This window comes from Bactrocera neohumeralis, unplaced genomic scaffold (assembly GCF_024586455.1).
Source record: "Bactrocera neohumeralis isolate Rockhampton unplaced genomic scaffold, APGP_CSIRO_Bneo_wtdbg2-racon-allhic-juicebox.fasta_v2 cluster11, whole genome shotgun sequence".
Taxonomy (NCBI): domain Eukaryota; kingdom Metazoa; phylum Arthropoda; class Insecta; order Diptera; family Tephritidae; genus Bactrocera; species Bactrocera neohumeralis.
In genome coordinates this window covers 13191200-13195305 of record NW_026089624.1, presented here as the reverse complement: position 1 = coordinate 13195305, position 4106 = coordinate 13191200, and the positions used below count along the sequence as shown (strand labels likewise).

The following is a 4106-nucleotide window of genomic DNA, read 5'->3' as shown; positions in this document are numbered from 1 at the left end:
AGAAACACAGTGACTGTGAAAATAGCTTAAAAATTAGCTCTTATAATAAATTAAATAGCGATATAAAATCGTGTTTAATCCCCATAAATCAAAATGAGTATTGATAATAAAGGTATATGTTATATAAGAATGTAGTTTTTATGTAATAATATATTGCTTTATTATTTTAAAACAATTGTTTTATAAGTGCCCTTTTGCGTGGTTTGTTTTTCCTTATACATCTTTTTAAGGTTATTTTTTATAATTTTTTGTATTTACGTGTACGTATATTCGTGCATATTTTATTGTTTTTTATGTTTTTTTTCATCATACATATATACACATATTTGAGCTTTGGTTTTCATTTTATCATTTTCTCACTTTTATCAAATGTTTGTTTTAAACGTACTTTTATTTAGGCACATCACATCGGTGTAAACTTTCACGCCTATATAATGTACTTTTGAATTTTGGTGTTTAGAAAATGTGTGAAGAAATATCACTTATCACCTAAGCAAAAACTTTAATAAAGCTTCATTATTTACTTGTTAGAAGCTTCGTTAACAAAAAACTTGATATTAACTTTTAAAAAGTTTCAAAGGAAAAACAGTTATCCTGAGCCAATAAAGGTCTCAGAATCTGATGTTGAAGTTGAGATAAAAAAAATTATTGGACAAATTGCGTCAGAAATGTAATTAACGAACGGAATGAGTCCTCTAATTACCTATTATCAATAGGAATATGTGGCTTTGAGGGCAATTCTGGTCAGAGCAAATATAAGCAGAAATTTGAAAATAATAATTTGGAAGACAATAATTTATTTGCCACGGCATATGTTCCTATATAACTGATAGTAAAATCGCAAAATGATGAAGAGCACACACAAATTTGGAAAAACTGCAAATCGACCTTCGTCCACCCGCTATTGCCGTCCTGTTCGAATTTAATTTCAAAAGGAATTAGTTTAATAAACCCTCAATGCACTAGATTTGCGATAGATCCTGCAAAGGAATTAACTTCTCGTCAGTTCGTAAAATTTTAATTCACGCTCCTGATGTTATTCACTATGCACCAGTTTCAATTGTAGAGCTCTCATAAGAATCTGCTGAGTCAAACAATAAGGACGTTAAGATGTATCGACTCAATCATACATGAAAGAACTAACGGATCGCTACAAATCAGGACTTGCTAAACCGATTGTTTTTGAGCTTAGATCCTTTCATCACCAGTCAAAGAAACTATCATGCAAAAGTAAATCAATTTCATTAAAATCAGTTTTTGATTTAGTTGAATAATATTAAAAAAATTCTTTTTTCTTTTATCAAATTTTTTAATTTAATATAATTAATTAAAATTCGTTACCATCGGGGGGTGGCAGAGTGGGAAACGGGAGAGGGAGATTTTAAAAAGCTTTGGCAAAAGTTTCACTTTTTATATGCAGTGGAAGTATTTTTGGCCGCTGATTCCATATAAGACCACTGTGCAATGGTTTAAACACTGTAAAAAACGAAACAATTGTAATATATGTACGATTATAAATATATATATGTTCATATATGTAAAGGTTTACCTCTTTCCTTTCAACGCATTTAGTTGCTGAGCAAGCTCTATTCACATTTCATCCAACTTTTTGTGTCGCGTGGGATCATTTTTGTGGAACTTCATCTCAGGAATGCTAAATAGCATTCGATTTGCTCCTTCTTTGTCCGCAATGATTCTACAAATGTAACAGTTAATTATATATAAGTGAAAGAAAATAACAAAATATTTAATTTATAACTTTTTTTTATTTCTGTTTCCCATTTTGAATATATTGACAATACTTTTATAGAGAGAATCAAAGATAATAGCCGATTGTCGTAGTTTATGTTTTGTAAAAAACTCAAACAGGTAGAAAAAAAACAATTTCACATAAATTTCGTATCTATAGTACTAAACTATCGATATTCAAACGTATCGAAATACTCGTATAAATGTGTTAAAAAAGAAAAGGCAATCCACAATTTTTCGAGACAAAGAATTTATAACAGACTCAGGAAAAAACGCAATTTCGTGGTTAATCTTGGCGTTTCAAAAACGCAATATTTAATAGGAATATTTATTTTATTGGTACCTATACAGAGATATCAAGGCGAATTTGTTTACCTAAAACTTTCTTAAACGTGTACAATGATAATTTCTTCTGAGATTGTCCCCTTGCCTTCGAATACTTGACTTTTCTAAGTTGTTTTTAGTTTAAATAGAAAGTAATTTAATGGCAATGATAATAAACTTGTCCCAATTCCATGCGACTTTTAGTTTATTTTTATCCTCCCCGGAAATAAAGAAAAATCGTAAAAATTAAAAATGGTTATTGAATTCTTTTGCGAACACAATGATAGGTATTTAAATCAATTTTTTTATATTTTAAACGAGTGAATTTTCTGCTTTGCTGAAAAGACTAAAAATAAAGAAGATGAGATATTTAAGTACCTAATGCATGTATTGGCTTTATAGCCCTGACAGACGAGCAAAATTAATGCGCCTTAAGCACCGCTAATGCGCATTGAAATTTTATGGTGACATACTTTTGCATTTAGACAGCTGATTGTGAAATTTGTTTATTTATTAAAAAAAGAGTGAAATAAAACTGAATAAGATAAATTATTAAAAGAAATTTTGGTATTTTTGGAAAATCAGTATAAATTTAACGAAAAAATTCGTTTATTAGTAACTACGTCAAAAGATAATAGAGTGAAATTAAAAGCAATAATTGATTGAAATGCGAAAAAAGTGTGCGAAAAAGTTAAGATTATTGGAAAAATGGATAGCAAACTGTTTGTTGTTTATTTTCTGCCATCTAAGAATATTAAAATTTGATTTTGTTAATATACTTACACATAATTTAATTAGCAATATAAAACTGCTTACCTCTGATGCTGTAAATGCAAAGGAGGCAGCAGACTTCAAGCGACATCTGTCAAAAAATAGCAAAAATTGGCCATTTTTGAGCAGTCTTGCCTACTCAAATTTGGTAAATTCAGATAAATGCACGAAATTGTTGTGCGTTACAAACTTGCATTAACATGGGTCAAATGCGCAAGTAAATGTAAATTAATCCCGCTAATGCATATTAGCGCTGTCGTCTGTCAAGGCTATTAGGTGAAGAATTCAGGTATAGTCGAAACTCTCTGTAACGAATTCCAAGGGACTGGATACATATTTACTTCGCCATAAAGAAAATAGAAAAGAAAAAGAGTTTTGTTCCTTTTAACATTTTTTATTTGTAGTAGTCAGTTATTTTGAATTGAAGTCAATTTTTCCACTTTTCTTCTTCAATATAATTTTCTAATACATTTAAGTTACACAGTATTTGGTACGTTGGTTTTCATTTCTAAATAGGTACGGCAACCTTCATCGGATGAAGAAAGTTGTTCATATGTGTGTAACGGATTCACAATATCGGCAGATTATTCTTCGTATTTATCTGAATCTTTTAAAAGAGAAATATTAATGTACATCAGAAAATTATTATCCACAGATTTTCTTTATTTTTGTTTCTTTACCTGAGATAGCTGGTGCTCCAAAACTTTCATAAACACTTTCGAGGAAATCTTCGTTGGAAGGGTTTTCTGCGGTAATGACATCATAGTCAACATTGACGTAGTCTTTAAACGTTGCATTAATATTAGCAACTGTTTTAAATGAAGACTCAAAAGGCGAAGTGGGATTGTAGATAGTTTTCTTCGTGCCAAGGTCGTTGTGGTGACAACTTTTACAAATCCTGCTTTTCTTTGTTGAGAAGCAAATTTTAGGTCCAATTTCAAGAGCCATTTCAAGAATATGTTGCTTTTCATCCACGCTTTCGAATTAAATTCATAATCCACGTCTAGAGATTTGATTCCTTTGTAGCATCTCGTTTTCTTGGCCTTTCCTATGATAAGCAATTTAACCAAAGATAAAGAGATGTCCAACTCCTCTCTCATTGGAAGTGAGAAAACAATTGCTAAACGTCAAAACCTCCTGAACTTTGACAGTAGATCGAGTTCAGGAGGTTTTGACGTTTAGCAATTGGAAACGAGCGATGGCCAAATTGAAATCTTACCAAAAAAATCATTCAGGTCAGAATTCGTCAGTTTTCCGAAATA

The 4106-nt window shown here is 30.6% G+C and overlaps 1 long non-coding RNA gene across 2 annotated transcripts; it reads right to left on the bottom strand.

Moving 5' to 3' along the window:
* Positions 1 to 1341: 1341 nt before the first annotated feature.
* Positions 1342 to 1899, bottom strand: LOC126765978 (uncharacterized). Of its 2 annotated transcripts, none has more exons than XR_007668677.1 (3): positions 1760 to 1899; positions 1550 to 1696; positions 1342 to 1476 (listed from the first exon to the last, which is right to left on the bottom strand). It is a non-coding gene; the product is annotated as an uncharacterized LOC126765978 (long non-coding RNA). The 2 variants fall into 2 exon arrangements; XR_007668678.1 differs by having other exon boundaries at positions 1803 to 1899.
* Positions 1900 to 4106: the final 2207 nt, after the last annotated feature.